Source organism: Cavia porcellus, unplaced genomic scaffold (assembly GCF_034190915.1).
Source record: "Cavia porcellus strain 051 isolate PalLab524CR breed Dunkin Hartley unplaced genomic scaffold, mCavPor4.1 scaffold_23, whole genome shotgun sequence".
Taxonomy (NCBI): domain Eukaryota; kingdom Metazoa; phylum Chordata; class Mammalia; order Rodentia; family Caviidae; genus Cavia; species Cavia porcellus.
In genome coordinates, this window is record NW_026947506.1 from 21,313,173 (window position 1) to 21,332,580 (window position 19,408).

General features: G+C 40.7%; 1 protein-coding gene and 1 pseudogene across 6 annotated transcripts in view; both read left to right on the top strand.

Moving 5' to 3' along the window:
* Positions 1–19,408, top strand: part of LOC100723642 (BMP-binding endothelial regulator protein) — a 217,395-nt gene that overhangs the window by 84,157 nt on the left and 113,830 nt on the right. The window lies entirely within an intron of this gene.
* LOC106027725 (large ribosomal subunit protein uL13-like) lies at positions 2,389–15,334 on the top strand (annotated as a pseudogene).

Sequence of the window (19,408 nt, forward strand, 5' to 3'; positions counted from 1 at the left end):
AGATTTGATGGCATGGACATATTATGGTAACCATTTTTGATTTCCCATTAACTTGATTTGAAGCCCTGTATTACTTTCACTGTCTTGATTTGACTGATTTTATTCTATTCTGTTTTGTTTGATAGTATCAAGTCTGAGGGTATAGGCAACTACTTTGAAGACAATAACATTCACTATGCTACCGATTCTGGCTTGACTATTACTGTCTTTTGAACTCCTGTAATGTCTCCAATGTTTTGTTTTTATTGGTTTTGTTCTGCACTGTTTCGTTCAATTTTATTTTGAACAAAATGATGATGTGGAAAATTCTTTTGAAGATATCAAGAGGCATTATGGTAACCATTGTGGTTTTTTTTTGTTTGTTTGTTTGTTTGTTTTTGGGTTTTTTTTTTTTTTTTTTTTTGGTCTTTTTCCTTTTTTTATCGGTACCAGGGATCGAACTCACGGATGCCTGCTTGCAAAGCAGGCGCTTATGCCGCTGAGCTAAATCCCCCGGTAACCATTGTTGATCACCTTGTATTTTGTTTTTACATTATGTACTATGCCCATCCTCTTGTTTTGACTGACTCTATTTTGTTTTGTCACACTTGGTTTTATTCTCTTCAAAAGAAAAAAAAAAGGAATACAGAAGGAAAACAAAGAAGAAATAAACAAATACAAAAACAAAATGAAACACACAGAAAAATGTTCACCCTCAGCAAAAAAATAAAGACAAAAATAAGAAACTTCTCTGTTTTCAAGCCTGCAGTTATCTTCTGTGGAAAGACTACTTACTTCTGGCAAGGTAAAATTAATATTGTCAGAATGGCTATATCACCAAAAATGATCTGTGAATTTAATGCAGTCTCTATTACAATACCAACAACATTCTTCACAGAACTAGGAAAAGTTCTAAAATTCATACAGAACCACAAGAGACTTTCTTGTGTAATGTGAGATCTGGTATTATGCTCCCTCTTGTGTTTTGCTATAATAACAAAAACTACGTGGCATTCTACTGGTACAAAAATAGACACATAGATCAGTGGGATAAAATAGAAGGCACAGAAACATCCTTTAGTTCCTTCAGCCATCTGATTTCTACAAAAGGGCCAAAGCCACATATCAGCAAAAGAAGAGCCATCTAAACAAACCATGCCAGGAAAATTAGTTATCCATAAGCAGAAGATTGAAACTAGATCTATATCTCTCACCTATACCAAAATCAAATAAAAATGAATCAAAGATCTGGGTATAAAAGCAGAAAATTTGAAATTGCTGGAAGCAGTTGCTGTAACAGGGAAATGCCTGAAGCCAGAGGCATAGCAGGACTGTTGGTTTTCTACACTACAGAAGAATTGGCTAGAGAGGGTAAGGTTAGTGTAGGTTAAAATACCGCAAATCTTGCTCTTCTTACTGAAACTCAGGTATTTTTCCTCAATAAATGCTCCTCCCATTTTTTCAAGTCTTTAATTTTGAGAGCTCTAAAACATACAGAATTCGATAATTTTTGACAGTTTCCTTACTGTATTATGTAATAGTGTATTTTCAGAAGTCCTTATGCTACCATACTGGAAGTTTTAAGCCTTCACAAGCGTCTTATGTTACTTTTGCTTTTTACCTTTATCAATTCATTTTATCACTTAAATGCTAAGAAGATTCTTGTGGTTAAACACAGCTTCTCTTTTTTAAGTTTTTCCAAAGTACTTTTTAAAAACTGTGCTTGCAGGATCAAAAGTTATTAATATTCTGAAGTTGTTTTTTTTTTTAAAATAAGGTCTGCCCACTGGACTTCCATAAAGATTCTCGCAATGCAGTTTTGATGTCAATATGTGTAAGTGGGTATCTTCCTACACACTTAGCAACTGTGGATATCATAATATTCTGTTATGTTATGGAGGCAGGAAATTCTGTTGTGAAGTAAGGAAATACTGAGTTCTACTGTCATACTGTAAAAATTTTAAATAAACTACAACAATAGCTAATATCATGATTAAAATATGATGTAAATAAAAATAATAATTTTACTAATGTAATCATGTATTCTTTTCTTAAAACAGTATATTCAATGCTAACTTTAAATCCTCAGAAAAATATGGAGAAAATATGATGGTTTTTATTCTAAGATACTCTGTTACATGCGATTTGTTTTTACAGTGAAACAGTGGATCCCTAAAATCATCATATACTTTTGGCTAAGTTTCAGTGGAAAGGAAACACCTTATTCAACTTGGTTATTTGCCAGGAAAGGAGAGAAATAATGACTAGGCAGGAAGCAGAGCAGTATAGGCAGCCAGAGTTAAATTTGATGAGCACCCCAGAAATCCAGATTGTTCCTCTGTGGGCTTCTCCTTTGTGTGAAGCTGCTGCTGCCAGGAGCAGGGAGAGCTTAAGGGTCCCAGGTTCATCATGGTGGACATCAGCAGGTGAGGGATCTGACGGACGGGCAGCATCAGCCTCTGGAGATGAGCTAATGCCAATGATGATGCTTCCATTTCCACAAACCTGGTCATTCATTCTGATTTCTCTCTTTCTCTTGGGATGCAACTGGAGGGAACTTTGTGAACTTGGTGACCATGGTTGGACCTTCAGCACAAATTACCCACAGAAAACAAAACCCTCAATCCATCTTTCATATGATTCTTCTTCATACTAGAAGGGGAGAACAGAACGGAAAGACAGAGAGTGTAGGATCTAAATACCCGTGACTCACCTAACTTGAGTGGAGAAGTGACCAATCCTTCTCCACTAGGCAGCTTTCTAATACAATTTTCTGAGACCCTTTTCCTGAGTTAGGTCAGAATTCAGTGAATGGCAGGATTCAGTGAATAATGGGTTATAAAGCTTGCCTTTCTAGATCGAATTCACTGTTTAGCACAAATAAACTAAGATAAAGTTATAGAACCTTAGAACGGAAAATGACTTTGAGATAATCTGGTGATTTGAGGCTTGTTGTTTACTCATAGACTAATTCTCTCATTTATGAAATGAAGGGATTATGGCAGTCACTCTCAGCCTTGTCTTTGATTTGCTTTTTAAGGTCTTATGAATTTAGAGTTTCATTTTATTTGTTTTGAAAAGTGCTGTGGTAAGGATGTTTGTGTCCTGTCCCTAGCCAAATTCATATGCTATGACATGACTCCCAACATGAGAGTGTTAGGACTTGGGGCCTTTGAGTAGTGATTTGGTCAGGAGAGCTCTGATCTTATTATACAGTTCTGAGGGAGCTTGCTGTTCCTCGCACAGTGTGAGAACACAGAAATAGTGCCACCTATGAAGAATGGACCCTAAGGGGACACCAGATTTTCTGGCACCTCTCTTTGGAACTGCTTCCCAGTCTCCCAAACCATGCTTACTAAGTTCCTATTGTTTGTAAATTACCCAGTCTGATGCACTTCGTTATAGCAGCCTGAAAAGACTAAAACAAACAGATCTCATGTGCATACACATATTGCTAAGGGACAAGGTGGCAAATGCTCAAAATGAAGTCCTGTTGCCACTCAGTCTCTTAGGTCTCTCTGGTGGTAAACATGGTGATCTGGTTCTTACGGAGGTGGTCCGTGCCTTTTCAGCCATAAACACATCTGTTCATTCACCTGTGCTTCCTACCCTTTCAAGTAGTAATATTCTTATAAGTACTATGTTCTTCATTGTTTTCACTTAATGTATTTCTGGGATAGTGTCCTTAATCAATGTTGTTTAGTGCTAACACATTCTTTTAAATGACGTTATATCATTGCATTATAGAAGATACTTTACTCATAGGCATATGATAATTTATTTATGAATATATTCCCAGTAATATTTCTAATATTTCTCTATTATAAATTATTTCTAATATTTTTCTATTATAAACACTGACACAGTTAATATATTATGTGTACCCTTTTATTTCACACATGTGAAAATATTTCTTCAGGATTAATCACTAGGACTGGGGTTGTTGGCTCAGGGGGTACGGCAGTGTTAATTATTTTTGGAGACTGCCAGGCTGCTCTTCGTGAAGACCGTAGTGACTTTCACCTCCACTAAGAGTATGCGTGTGCATGTATGTACGCCTGTTGTTCCTGTTCACATGGTATTTTTATTGTTTTAATTTTTGAGAATGATCGGCAAAAATATTATTTTATTGTAGCTTTAACTTGATTTTCTCTTACTGTGGAGTGTGGTTTAATATCTTTTCAGGAACTTCAGTTCATCAAATTTAAGATGTATTGATTGCTTGTCAGACTCATCTGGATTTAAAAACTGTTGTAATATAACAACTAGAATTGCTGTAGAGTGTTACTCAAGCCATGTGTATTGCAGTTTCTGTGAAGAGCCTTTGGTTTTTCCCTCCCCATGGCTTTTGGTCATCTGTGTGAATTTCTAAAGCTTCACAAATGAAAGAAGCTAGGCCTTGATGGGTGTTATTGTCATATTTCCAGTTTACTACTGCTGGTTCTGTGGTGGTTTTTAATGGGAAATGCTACTATTTTCATGTGGTTAAATTTGCTTTAAGAGCTTTGTGATTTTGTGCTACTTAAGAAAGCCTTTCCCACTATAAAACTAAGGGGAAAAAAAGCCATGTTTTTTCCCATTCATCCACATGGGTTTATCTTAATAAGAAGTCACTCATGTTTTGTAATTTTCCAGAATTTTAAAATTATATAAACTTTAAAAACAGCCTGCTTAGTAGAAAATCACCCCATTTCTATGTTTATTAGGGACATGCTTAGGTCTCCATATAAATCAGCGTGTTACCTCATGTGATGGTTCTATCTACACGTCCCCCAAAGCCTCTTGTGTGCAGGGGGGTGACTGGGTCCTGGGAGGGGTCCACTGCTGAGGTTATAGCCGAGTGTGATGTTGGGCGGTGGAGGCTGGTCAGAGGCAGGCATCTGGGGCTGTGGCATGGAAGGATTTCTCTCCCTCTCTGCCCCTTCTCTTTACTCCCTCTCTGCTTCTTCTTCACATTGCCACAAGCAGCTCTCCTCTGCCTTGCCCTGGTGCCGTGCCATCCTGCCTTGGAGCCAATTGCGTGAGAACTGAAATCTCTATGAACTGTGAGCCTACATCAGATTTTCCTCTTTTAAACTGTGGGTGTTAGGTATTGTGTCTCCGTGACCAGGAAAGTGACTAAGACAACCTGACACCATAATGATGTTTGCTTCCTCTGAAAAGTTCATGTATCTCTAAGTTTTTCTGTTGTGAAGTTGCTGGCTAACACCTTAAGAAGGATGCTAGAGGATTCTGATGATAGTGGAGGTCTTTGTCCAGGTCCTGAATTGAATGGCAGCGTCTCATGTTGCTGTCACTCAGAGGGCTGACTGGATTTGGGTTGAGGTAGCAGGTTGTTAAGAAAGTATGTGTCTAATCCTATTTATTGAGAGTAAAATTTACTCCCAGGTGGCTGCTGAAGAGGGCAGAGGGATAGGTCCTGGTGCTGGATGGCTGAGGCCATCTCCTGGGCCACCTGGTAGCCATTGTGGCCAGTCAGGTACTGATAGGCTGCAAGGCAGTGGTTGTGCACTGCAAAAGCATCAACATCTCTGGCACTTTCTACGGAAACAAGTTAAAGTGCTTGACCTTTCTCCACAAGCTGTTGAATACCAACCTATCTCACAGCCCCTACCACTTTTGGGTGCCCAACCACATCTTCTGGTGGACTGTGTGAGGGACGCTGCCCCACAAGACCAAGTGGGGTCAGGCCGCCCTGGACCAAGGTGTTTGATGGGATCCCACCCTAAGACAAGAGAAAATAGGATGAGGAAATTGCCAACCTGGGTCACCTGGCTCATGAGGTTGGATGGACCTACTAGGCAGTGACACCCACCCTAGAGGACAAGAGGAAAGGTTAGCTAATATCCATTACTGAAAGAAGAGGCAGATTATGAGGCTATGGAAACAGGCTGAAAAGAACATGGAAAAGAAAATTATCAAATTCACAGAGGTCCTCAAGACCCGTGGGCTTTGTTGGTCTGAGCCCAATAAAGACTGTTTCTGTGTCCCCCCCCCCAAAAAAGACTGAAATATACATGTTATCACTGAATTCTTGAATATACCTTCTTCATTTAGAATACTCATGAAGACAGACCTTTTTAATCTTTTAAGACTGGAAGAGGAGATTAAATGGCTTTTCTAAAACTATCCACTCTGTGCTTCATAAAGATGCCAAAATAGTAAGAAAGAGGGGATTTGGTTTGGGGAGGAATCTCCATTTGTTCCCATAAGGGATCCCTGGTCACTGACTGCAAACCCAGCACATTGACTTTGTCCACCTCCAAATGCACACAGCAGATTTGGCTGAGGGATGTCATTACTCTTTGTTTCATAAAATTCAGTGCTCAACAAAACAGAATGTAAAAACTAAATATAATGATGTAAAAGAGTGTCCTGTGGTGGAGGAAGGTGCCGCCTTGCAGAAAATCTACTAATACAGAGATCAGTGCTCCTTCAGGATGGGAAAAGCATCCTAGGATGAAGAAGGATCTACTTTAATCAAAAGCTTTACTTTTGTGAATTTTCAGGGCTTCTGTTTTGGCCCATTCATCTAGTTTATTTCTAGAAAAAGAAATTTCTAAGCATTTTTCTTCAAAAGCATCACTTGCCTGTTTCTCTCGGCTTATACTGGGATTCTGTACCAGAGTGGGAAAATGATTGATGTTTTGGCTGAAATACAGATATCTTAGAAGGGAAGTAACTTTGCAGGCAAATCTGATAAGATACTGCCTTCCTCTTCCCCTCCCATGGGGTCAGCAGGTGAAATTACTTCCAGCATAAATGTGTCTATGTATGCGTCCCCTTACAGGCATCTGTGAACCATGAGCATCTTCTCACCTGCTCCGTCAGAACACCCGCTATCTCGTTTCCTCTGTTCCTCTCCAGTTCATTTCATTGTTGCAGCTTAGCCCAGGTGTCACCTCCTGTGACATGTTTTCTGCTCACCTGACAACTCACGGCTGCCTCTGAATGAGTCAGTGGTAAGTCCCCATCCACACCTGCCTCGGGCTGTGTGGTTCGCTTCCATTTCCTGCGTGTCAAGGACACTGCCCCTACTTCAGCATCAGGAACGTTACCCTTCATTTATTCAGTGGGAAAATGCAGCAAAATATTTTTTGGCCAACTTGAAAAAAATTATTAGAGGTGTATATGACACAGTCAAAGGCCTGCTTGAATGCTGAACTTACTTAGTTGTAGAAATTTGTTTGCAATCCTGTGTTATAGGAAATGGTACTGGTGTATTTTCCATGGTCACATTTTGTAAAACATTGTATTCAGACTAATCACTGAGCTTCGCCGTTGACTGGTGACAGTCAGGGCTATATATTTGAGTCATCAAATAAGATTTTCCAGACTAAGCAATCTATTTTTCCATTAAGTTGCTTGAAATCTGGACCTTTTTAAATCACATGTGATGTTGTCACAGGTACTCACTGGTAAAACACTGGGGATATTGGTATTTTTCATTCATTTATGGAGTTAAGAGTTTTATAATGTAACAGCATGTTATTCCGCCTTTTAAAGCTTTATGCAGGATGATGTGAAGGATTTATTAAATGTGAACTTTGGTTGCAGAAAAATTGTTAGTCCTTCAATAAGTTTCTTTATTCTGTTGTTGATTCCATTAGATGACCACTCCCAGCTGATATAACAAATGTTCTGATTAATTGGTCTCACTTATATAGTAGCTTGGTGTTCAGAATAATTCAGAAAATGTCTTAATATGAGAAATCTGTGAATATTTGAGCTTAAAAGAAACTTACTTTTTCTGAAGTTTTGTTTTAAAAAAAATTCCCTCAGTGTCCTGGCATGGTGCACATGCCTGTGATCCCAGCATTTGGGGGCTGAGGCAGGAGGATCACTATGAGTTCGAGGATAATTTGGGCTACATTGTGAGTCCAAGGCCATCCTATTTCAAACGAACAAACTTCAACTTATGTTGGGCACATATCATAGTGTTTTCTTTAAAAATGGAGGTTTATTTTCATTTTAGACACTGTAATAAGGTTACCTGTTAGAAAACAAAGGGGTTGAATTAGCCATGGTTAACATGACTGTCTTAGATCATGGGAAGACAGTAAAATGCAAGAAATTCTTTTTTTGTGAGACTTCCTTCAGTGTTGGCTAAATCTAGTTTTAAGTCATGCAGTGCAAAGCATTAACTTCTTAAAAGATTTTTGGACAAACTTCTTAAATAGTATGAATCTCAGTTTTCCCTTTTGTGAAAAAGTTGAAAATATATACCTTAAAAAGTGATTATGCAACCTGGAGATTTTAATATGCATACATATAGCTACACACGGTCCTCATTTTTCTTCTGTCCCCTAAAACTTCTGTTGCCGTCTTGTGCACCTTTCCTCAGATCTTCTACCCAGTGGGATCTGGAATTGCCTCACGGTTTGCTCCTATTTTGGGGGACCTACTCTGGCCAGCTTCCTTCTCCAACCCATAGGATTTTATTCAGTGCTTCTTAGCATTTGAGAGCATGACAATAATCTGAGGAGTTTGATAAAATGCAGATGACCCTGGGGGTCTGGGGTAAGGCCCAAGACTCTGCATTTCTAACAAATTTATAGGAGTTTTTGATACCACTGTCCTGTGGGTGACGACACTGTGGGTCTTCAGGACCAGGCATGATGCCATATCCCTAAGAACTGATTAGAAATTTGCTTAGCCATTTCCCAGGTAGCACAGGAAGAAATACAAATCGTATTTTCTTATGCAGACTTTCAGAGCACTCCACAGAACTCACTTATCCTCACACTGCTCTCAATGGGGAGTGAGTAAAAGTTTGCATTAAAGGAAAACCTTTCAAGCCAGAACATAAATAAGGGCTCTGCACTCTAAGTGGGATAGGGCACAAAAACCCAAATTTACATGGTACCTTGAAACTCTTTTGGGTGAGAAGAGCAAGCACATTCTAGAGAAGTGGGTCCAGTTAAGAAAAAGTGATGATTACTGTGCTAGAGATTTTACATTGCTGGAGATCTGAAAAATGAAAACCAAATGCAAATGGCTGGCCGGAACAGTGCTGGAAGTTTTACACCAGTAACATTTTTCCCTGTGAAATGTCTTTTGGAAAGACTTTCAGATCTGAGTCAGCTAAGCTGAACTGATTTTCTAAAATTTTGTTTCTGGAAGCATTTAATTGAAAGAAAAAACTCCAAGAATTCACCCAGGGTTGAAGGTCTTGCAGCAGTTGGAAAGAGTCTGGAAATAGCAACATGGAGAATAAATAAAGGCGAATGGAATCTGCACGTTATTAGGATGCAAATGGTGAGGGAAAGAGGAGTCAGCAAGAGGATGTACAAGAAATGAGTTTCCCCATGCAGACTACCCTGAGAGGAGGGCTGGGGACCAGGAACCTGCAAGTCCAGCTGAGGCTGGTGACTCCCCATATAGTCTGATCTCCTCTGCTGAATGAGGTTCAAAATCTCACTCAAATAGAAGTCCTCAGTGTACCTCTGCTGCTTCTCCCAAAAATACTAACTCCCACACCAGCGTTAAAGAATATGCTCTGAAGAGCCTTGCACAATGAGATAGGCAGAACCTGAAAGCTGGTATCTGTAAGAGGCATTAAACAGAACGCAAATGCATCTTGGTTTAGGAATCTCACTTGATTTTCAGTTTACTATGTAATTTTCCTGTGTTTATACTGTTTGCCACAAAAAGAGCAGAATCTATTTATAGTTCCTATTGTCATCTTGTGATCTAGCTTTCTGTTTCTCTCTGCTCTTATGTCTGTCTGTCTGTCTCTCTGTCTCTGTCTCTGTCTCTCTGTCTCTCACACACACACATATACAGGTACACATAAGAAAACACATAGTTTCTTCCTATACACCTTCACATGAGATCAGAAGGTGTATACTATGTCACGCATTGGGGAAAAACTAAAATCAAGGAAAGTATTGATAATGTATAAACAAAGCACAACAACACCAAATTATACCACTAAATAACTCACTCACATTAATCACAACCAAATAAAATAGCTAAAAAAATATGAACAAGCCTGGAATAAAACACCAAGAGAAGGAAATCAAAGCTATAAATTCTGACAATAAATCTACTTGAGTTAAATTTGCCTTTAAATACTATCGCAGATGAAAAATATAGTAATCCTTTTTTTCTAAGTAATATTTTAAAAGTCACTAGCTTAAAAATTTTGAAAGCCAGCACCCTTTATTACCACTGTGGTTCAGATTTCTGGAATGCCCAATGTCTTAGCCTAGAAATACTGATTGAAAAATAGGGTAAAATTACTGGAAAGAACTAAAGACCTGAAAGTCACATGCGAATACAGTGGTGCTCAGCTGTCTCCTTGAGCTTCAGCTGCATGGGCTCCTCACTTCCTGGTTCTATTACTTGATCAAGGGTCTTCGTCCAAATTCTCGATGTGCTAAATAAAGAATTGAGCAGGACAGCCACAAGGAGCTGCAAAATCAAAGATTTATTTGAAATAGAAAGTCTACTCCACAGGGTGAGAGTAGGCCAGTAAGAAGAACTCAAGAGTTCCAAGAGGGCTTAGTGCTGAAGGTTTCAGGCCTTAGGATTTGGGGTGGGACTGAAGGGTTGATCTGAAGCTTGAATCCTGTCAACATGAGCAGCTTGGCTCAGCTCCTTTGGCAGGTGATGGAATTTTGACCTTTTATGGCCCCTGGAAGACTGATGGTGTCCAGGACCCATGGGAGTAAGGGTAGAGGATCAGCCTAGTCAGTGACTTGGAAATTAATTTGGGGGTAGTGAAGGTTTCAGAAGACCATGCCTGGAGACTTTACTGTGTGTAAGCTAAGATTCCTGACTACTTTCTCCCAGTGTAGTTAGACATGGGCACCCTGGTGCTGGACTAACGTTTAACTCAGAGGTGGGTCTAGTCCCAGAAATTGGGGCTCCAAGGTGGGCTCTCCCTTCTTTCTCCAGCCATTTCCTTTACCTCTTCCTTACCTACTTCAGTTTGTCAGGATCCTTAAGAGAATGAAGATTTCCTACCACCAGCTCTGCTTCTTTCTGTTCTGTCCTGACTATGGGCACAGCTTTCCACTTAGTGTAAGCCAGACATGGGGGGATGATACTACCATCTCTCTTCAGTCCTGTGGAGTTTGTACGTTAATGTTTCTTGCACTGATCTCTCCCCACATTCACTGCTTTCTCCTTAGTTCAAGCTATGATCATCTTCCAGATGACCTCTGAGGAAGCCTTTCCAACCAGACTCTTTATTTTACTTATTGAATTATTTTAAAACTTAATAGAAAGTTCTCTTTCAGTATAATTTACATTATATTGAAATTATGTTTATTATACTATATTCAGTATCATAAACATATAAAGCTTACTTGTGTTAAGTGTACCAGTCAGTGATTTTTAGAAGGTTTAGAGTTGGAGTTGTACAATCGTTATCAAGATCCTACATCCTTTTCAAAACTTGTACTGTGGAAAATTAATAAAATTCTGTTTATTGTAGAAGTAAGTATACAAGTGTAATGAGTTGGTTCATACATCAGTAACCATCGACACATGATCTGTCTTGTTTCGTGCAGACCTCAGACTATTTTCAAATACGTTCAGACAGATGGGGTCAGATGTAAACATTTAAATATGTATTGTTAAAGAGGGCCCTTGAAGAAACATGATCATGAATACATTGCCATATATTTAAAAACCTACCAATAATTATTGAATGTTAGCAGATATGTAATTGTCATATAAATTTCCTTTTCATTTATCTATTTTTTTATCCAATTGCTTCCCTTAGATCCAAGCAAGGTTCATACACTTTCACCACATGGTATCATTTTTTGCTTTCTCTTAGTCCAGAATATTTTGCTCCCTCTTTTTTGTTCTTATAATACATTTGTTGATGAAATCAGATTGTTTGTATAACAGAATGCTTCGAGCTCTAAGTTTTTCCATGGTATCATGTATTGTCATTTTATGTCCTTTAGAAACTGAGTTACATCTGGCGGTTTGATTTTCCAGGAAGACTTCATCATGGTTGGCAGAGTGTCCGTGGAGAGTCATGTAATGCCTGGTTAAGCCTGTTTTCCTGAGGTTGAACTTGACCTGTGAATGTAGTTAATTCATTCATTTTAAAGTTTCTCATTAATTTTCCATCTATGAGTTATATCAACTCTGTTTGTCACGTTTCTCATTCCCGGGACATAATACCTGATCCCATGAATTAATGGAAGAGAGGTTTACTTTGGCTCTCAGTTTCAGGAGGTTCAGTCCAGGGCTGGCTGACCCCAGGGCAAGAACTGCATGGCAGAAGGGCGTGATGGAGCATGATGTTCATTGTGGCTAGGAAACAGAGGAGGGGAGTGGAAGACCAGATGTAGACCTTAGAGCCGTGCCTCCATGACCCACTGGACACACTCAGAAGTGTGCTCTACCAACGCCTTGGGCAGATCCCAAAGCCAATCAAGTTGACACCCTACCCTAAACCACCACAGCAGTTATTGCCCATAACCACACTGCAGTCATTATCAACTTCTTTTTCCCTTTCAGACAGTGAATTCTTAATAAAATTAAGACTTTACTTTTAAAGCAATTTTATATTTATGAAAAAATTGAATAAAAATTACAAAAACTTCTCATATACCTTTAGGTCTCTAAAAACCAAGCACATGCACAAATTCCCTTGCCTTTGTATAACTTATACATGAACTGTAAAAAAATGACTGTATTTTTCTGCTTAAAGCCATTAAAGGCTTCTCAAAGCTCCATCTCACTCAAACACTCATCCTGGGAGAGCCGTGTGCCTATTCTCTGGTGGCTTTAGAAGGCCTTCAGAGATGAGATGCTGCCTGTCAATTCTCATCTCTGAAGGCCTGGGACAGTATCTAGAAGCCTGGTGCTCATCCGCTGCTTGTGGATGGACTGTGTGAGTGAACTAGCAGTGAACTCCACTAAGGAGTGTAGCACCCGTCTAGGGGAGCACACTGGTGGTGGAGTGATTGTTTTCCTTGAATGTGGGCACATATGAGAGAGACAAGTAGAGATCAAAGGAGAGGAAAGTAAGCCAGCAAATAATGTTTAGGGACATTCTGCTCTTTTAAAGGTGAGATAGTGGGTTGGAGATATGGAGAGGCACACACTGTTCGCAAGGAAGGGATTGTAGAGATGAGTGTCCTTGCAGAAATAGGTGACAGTGTTGAGGAGCAGAGGAGAAGGGACTTCCCACAAACCTGATGTTCTGTACTTCTTGAGCATGTGTGAGCAATCCTGTGTCCCATTCCAATGAGCCTTGAAAGAATCATTGAGATCTGATGAATTCCACCTGGTCAAAGCCACCATTCATCCCTGCTGGTCTGTGCTGCGTCCTGGCCGTACTGTACAGTACTGTGCGGGGCCAGCATCATGGAGTAAGGAATTTCCTTTCCATCTGGGAGACCTCAGCTCTGAAAAGGCCTATAGTCTAAAGGTTTGTGCTTAGGCAGGCTAAAGTCTTAGAACACTGAGGAATTAAGGTTGTAAGGCAGCCTTCAAATGCCTTTCGGAAATATGTTGCATGTTCAGCACTGAAATAAGTCAGCACAATAGAGTTGTAGTGTATGTCACCTATTTCCCATTAACAAGAACAGATAGCAAGTGATTCATTGTCATTTACCCTTACTTTGAGATATTAGCATATTTTCAATTTTTTGTTCTGTTTTTAAAGTATGCTTGCATATTTGCTTTGATTTCTTACCAGTAAAATGCATAATAAATGGTGTTTTTGTATCCTGTGATTTCTCCAGGCAGGAGGCAAATATTGAAAACTTGTGATTTCATAATAAAGAGTCTGTCCATACTTCTCAAGCCATGACTAAATGTATTCCGAGATTAATGTAAACCTGGACTGAAGGTTCTTATATTAAGTCATGACTAAACATAAATGAAGCCAAACTGAGTTGGATATGAAATAGAAATGAAGAAAACTGGATTTTTGACACACTACGTAGGTTTGAATCCAAATTTCACTCCTTGTCTAACGCTGTGTGACCTTGGACAAGTTACTGAACACCTCTCTGCCTTTGTCTCATCATTCATAAAATAGAATGATACTTAGTAATATTGGGCAAAGATTTAATGGTTTGTTGGGAAAAGTGCGTGGAAGAGTGGCAAATTCATGGTTATACACATGGAAGGGATGGCTGTTAGGACTGACCTTGCTATCAGTGAAGTAAAGCCACGCCCCATGCCCGTGAGGTTCTATCAGTGGAGCATTTGTGGCTGGGGAAGGAGGAAGATCGTACCTCACAGCTTCCACATGCTGGTGGACACATTTCAAAGCTGGTGCCTCGGTTATAGCTTTCTGCTTTCTATTACAGAGACGTGAAAAGCAAACACAAAAGAAGTTTGATTCATTATAACAGGGAAAATGCACATCGCCTTTGCAGTTACCTTTACAGTAATACCAGTTGTTCCTCCTTGTCAGCTCATTCTGGCTGGGAAGGCCGTCTGCTGCTGATGGATCCCTCAATCTGTGGCCTTCACATGGGCGCTGGCGGGGAGAGCCCACTGTGTGCCCCGCACAGGGTCCCGGAAATAGCACGTTTCTGTGTCCTGATACAATAGTCTTTTTGTAATTGTGGATTTGGTGTTTCATTTAGATCTGACAGCAAAAAAAAAAAAAAAAAAAAAATCAGAAAAAAACAAAAAGAAAACAGTGTCGTTTTAAGCCTTTTAGAGAAATCTCAATTAGGATGATAATCTGTTTTCTGATCATATTTATTGTCTTGATGAAAACTTTTTTTGGATGTTTATCATTCATCCCCATTTTATCCTCTCCCAAGGAAAAAGAAATTGGACATTTGACAATATTCTTACTGAAACAGAGAGCCTGGCTCAAATATCCTTTGGTCCCAGTGACTACCTACAGATCTGAGAGGGGTTTGGGCTCTGATTTCATCTTGAGTAATAGTAGGCAGTATCCACAACCACTTTTGTCTTTCCTGAGTGTTAAAATCCTCCTGTTTAATGCATTTTCTGAGAACTTTCTAAAACAGATTGTTAAATTCAATGTTCTTAAATTTCCGACTGTAAACTTTCTCTTCTCTTTCAAAATTAAGACAACACCTATCCGTGTTCCTTCTCTGGTATCTTGCAGCACTCTGATTTATCAGGTTACTGATTGCATTTTAAGAACATACCTGCAATTTCCTTTAGTTCCTGGGGTGGTATTAATCTGAAGCTGAATTGAGGCTTGAATTTATTTTAAATGATTAGGTTGTGTTGTCATCATTTGATTCTATGTTCTCTGCAAGTCCCATTTTCAGTTTATCTGAGCAGGTTCACCTCCTGCCGTCCCAAACACCTAAGCTTATCTTGTAAATCCCCCACCAAACTCTTTCTTCCAGGTACTTATAGCAAACTCATTTTAGGGGAGAAGGAGCAATGGGGATATTTGTCATTTGATATATAGTTATTTCAGATTCACAATGTTCAGGTAAAACGTTGGTTTCACCAGTGTTGTTGTTATTGTTTTATGGTGACAGAAATCAACTTGATATGAAACCCCAAAGGAATCTGGGGCCAGTTACTAAGATTGAAACATGATCTGATTTCTAGAGAAATTATAACATGACCTTGAAACTGGTCAGCTTCCCATGGAAAGTCATCACTGCAGCAGGACTTCCTGGTGTCTGCTTGTGCAGGAGTATGATTTAGTCATCTTCATCAAAGCTGACCGTACAAACCAGGGAAGCTCTGGTTCAGCAGATGTGAGGCTGCGTTTAGAAGCAGATTTTAATTTGTTGCCGGGGATGCTCAGAGTTAGTCAGCTTTGGGAACCAGTGAACTAATCAGTGCTTCTCTGATTTAATTCCCAGATGTGCTTATTACAACACAGACTCCTGGGCTTCACCCTGAGTTCCTGCCTCAGTTGGCCTGGGGTGGGTCTGAGAACCCACATTTTAGCACATGCTCATGTGATATGAACAGCAAGAGGAGGGGTGGACCAGCTGTTGGTTTGCGAGGCCTGCCTGTCTAATTTTTTTTCTAAGTTTTAACCTCACTGGCCCCCATGTTGCTTTCTCCTGGATGATCCAGACTCCTTTTTGGGGGCCCCTAGCAAAGACACTTAAATATGTCAACCAAAGTGCCTAGTGGGATTCAATGAGTGAGTAATGGATAAAGATGCATTTAAGTAAGTTTGGCTTAAAAATTCAGTTCCTGTCAATGCTAGTCTCCCAACTACATCCTGAGTTGTCCTGTCCAAGTTAGAAATAATCAGAAACCACATCCAGTTTGCCATTTAGCCTTCCTGGATGCTAGCAATAAGCAAAGAATACAGTAGACTGAAGGCTGTTGTGGTCTATAGGGACCTAGTGGTTTTGAAAAATAAATCTAGGATATAAGAACTGTTTCCTCCCTTAGCAACAAAAGAGAATCTGCTCCTTCCACCATGCTCCAAGCCCTTTGTCCTAAAATAAAAAGAGAACTCTTGCCGTTAGTGCAGATCAAGAAGTTTTGTATGATTCTAGTCTTTGAAAATTTAGTGAGTAAGTGAGATCTGCTATTGGAGGTGGATTTAATTTTACAACTTTTAGCTTTCATTGCAAAAACCCAGTGAATCTCCTTTTGGTCTTCATAAGCTTTAGAAGAATTGTATGCCTCTTGCAAAAGTCTCCAGATGAAAGTGGACACTGAGACAGGTCTACCTGTGCTCAGCATTTCATTTCCAATCCCAGTGCTGCATGATTCTGATTCTTCTGATGCAGCTTTTGAGTTTATCACAAATACTTCCTGAGATGTGTCATGCTGGTGAGCAACCATGTTGTTGTGGAATTTTGCCTTGGAAGTTGTCTGGCTTTTTCCCTGTAAATCAGGAAGGTGAAAGGCAAATTCTCAGAAGGTAAAAATCATGAAACAAAACTGAAAAAAAACCATGGGTTTTGTGCATCACATTCCTTACCCCACCTTTACATGAAGATGGCACCTGCTACCGTGATGCAGAGAGGTTGATGGAAGTGAAATATGGCTTTCTGTGGCTGCAGTGGGGGAAAGACTGGGCCCCTGACATCTGGGTACATCCTCATCCTTGGTGAGGATGGGAGGACCACAGTGTAGCTCTTTAGGGGTCTAACAAGCAATAGCCCTGCAGGGGAGCAACCTGCGATAGCTGCTGTAATAATTGCTTCCTAGGGGAGGCTGATCCTCAGGAAGCAGTATTTTGTTTTGGAGATGGAGTTGCCTACAGGATTGCACTTGTGTCTAGAATATAGCTTTGGAGAAATGCTAGATGCGCAGCCCTCTCCCTCTTCTGCTTCCAACTGGCCTGTGTACAAGGAACACCTGGTGTAACTCCTTCCTAAGTCACATGATAGGGACAGTGAGATTCGAAGGAAACTGATTGCATTGCAGAATAAAAGCTGCTCCAGAAGGAGGACTATGGTCAGCAGCTCTGCTTCTTAAGGGTGACTCTTGTCTTGGTGCTTTCTGCTCAGATTTACCAGCAGGAGCTGAGACACATGGGAAACATTTTCTTTCCTCTTCCAAACTGCTTCATTTGTCCTCTCAACTCCAGTGACATCCTTCCAGGGTCTGCATAGCAAACTGCCTGGTGTTGCCGAGCTCCTTGAGTGGGGTCACAGGCACAAGGGCATCACTCTCACAGTCAGGGAGTTGGGGCACAAGCGCTATTTATTTAGTTTTCAGTTGCCTGTGGAGCTGTGTTGTGAGCTGCCTTGCCAGGGTGCCAGGGAAACCCCACAGAATGGGCATGGACCTCATGTAAGAAGGGGTATGCTGTTGTGTGAGGTTTTGCAGTGGTGCATAATGACAACCCCGCATCTGGAAAACGAGTGTGGAGGTGCTGAGGCAGGAAGACGGGAAGGGAAGCAGGAGGAACAGCATGTACAAAGGCCTAGGACCAGGGGCATCGGGAAACCTACAGGTGCCTCAGGATGGGAGGAGTGGGCAGTGAAAGAAGGAGGAGAAGAGGTAGGCAGCGATTTCCTTTCTCACTGGGCTTTATTCTGAGGGCGGACAAGAGTCCCCAAAAGATTTAAGCAGCGAGAAGAACTAGACAGACTTTATGGAGTGTAGACGAGGAATCTGGGGCTGGACAATGGCAGAGGTGTTCAGCGGTCTTCCTCTGCTGAATATCAGTGGAATTCAGTCAGCAGTTAGCTTTGAGGAATGAAGTGGGCTCTGCCCAGAGTTACAGATTTCGGGGTCTCCAACCTGCCTCATGTCAGTGAGTACACATAACAGTCGCCTTGGGAAGTGCCTATAGTTGAGCAGTCCTTACCTTCTGGTGAGCTGCAGAATTCTGTGGGGTCCTTGCTGAAAGGAGGGTTCCTGGGCCACCCACAATTTCCATCCTGAAGTTTTGGGTGCACTATGGGACTCTTCACTTCCCCAGGCTCCCTGTGTGGCTCTGATGCTGCTGGTCTGTGGGCTGCACTCAGAGAGGGGAAAGCACAGTGAAGACCAAGAAGTCCGGGAGAGGATCTGAGAGCAGGATGACTGGACTGAGCTCTCCTCAGGGCGACTGCTGTCTCCTCCCATCAGTAGCAGAGGAGATGGGACACAGCAGGTGATTAGCCATGTGCTTGGGGGACAGTGTGGGTCCTTCAGCGGGGGTTCACCTTTCATGTAAGTGTACCCTCCAAATCAGGACAATGGAAAGCATCCCTGCTGTCTGAAGAGAGCATTTCCTGAAAGCATCCATGCATATGTGATGGGGGGGCGGGGCATAAAGTGGCTTAGCTGACCAGAGTTTCTCCATCCCAGTTTCTTTGCTCTCCCAGTGCTCATAGCTGGGATGGGGGAGCTACGTAGTGAGTCTTGATGCACAGGAAGCCCTGGTTTGTGGAAGAAATGAACAAAGTCAGTAAAACTGTCGAAAGAAGATTTCTGAAGTTTTTTAAACTTTTGGAAATATATTTCAGGATGATCAGCTCTTTAACTGAGATCTAGTCCCTGATATCTGTTCTCTCTAGCTTCTTTGCCAACGCTGAATGATGAATTGTAATGCAGTTTTCTGTTTATCAAATTTAGTGAGATTAATTGCCTGGTGGTGCTTTGTCATAGCATTTTTTTCTTTTGAAAAAACCAAATTTCTAGATATTTCCTCACTCGAATGATTTTAATCTGACTTAGTACATACAAATCAAATAAACGTGAGTTATTTTTATCCAGTTCTGCCCCTGAGGAGTTTTGTTGATTGAGCCAGAGACTCTCTACAAGCCACGGATGGAATGTGAGTGTTTACATGAGGGGTTTTGCTTAGTTTCACAACCAACATAAGGGGAAAGCACAGCCATTATGGGATGAAACAGGCCTCCCCATACTCCATAGCAGCTAAATGACTGGGGCAGACCAAGGCAAGAACTTCAGAGTGTCTGTGGGAGAACTGAAACTCCTGTTCATTTTCTAATACTTTCCAAAAATACCAGATGTTTATTCTTTTCCTGTGGCTACAGTGGTATGGCAGGAACATAGATTAGCAGGTCCCTAGTTT